Source organism: Penaeus monodon, chromosome 27 (genome assembly GCF_015228065.2).
Source record: "Penaeus monodon isolate SGIC_2016 chromosome 27, NSTDA_Pmon_1, whole genome shotgun sequence".
Taxonomy (NCBI): domain Eukaryota; kingdom Metazoa; phylum Arthropoda; class Malacostraca; order Decapoda; family Penaeidae; genus Penaeus; species Penaeus monodon.
Window position 1 is genome coordinate 3,975,499 of NC_051412.1, and position 265 is coordinate 3,975,763.

Here is a 265-nt window from a genome sequence, read left to right on the forward strand (position 1 = left end):
AAAAGAGGGGGAGGGAATTTACAGACCAAAAAGCTGCTAACTTGCCCCTAGATTCACTTCCTAGATTAATACGCAATTTCAGCGAAAACCAGTATTTGCACATCGAGCAAAATATTTGTTGCAGCCGATGGTGGTTTATTATCGTCAAGTCAGTATCCTACGTGCGTAAATATTTCGTTTTCGTTGGATTATAATTTAACATCATATATCTTTATCTCTTTGTCTGTCTATCTCTTACTCTCTCTTACTTTCTCTCATTCGCTCT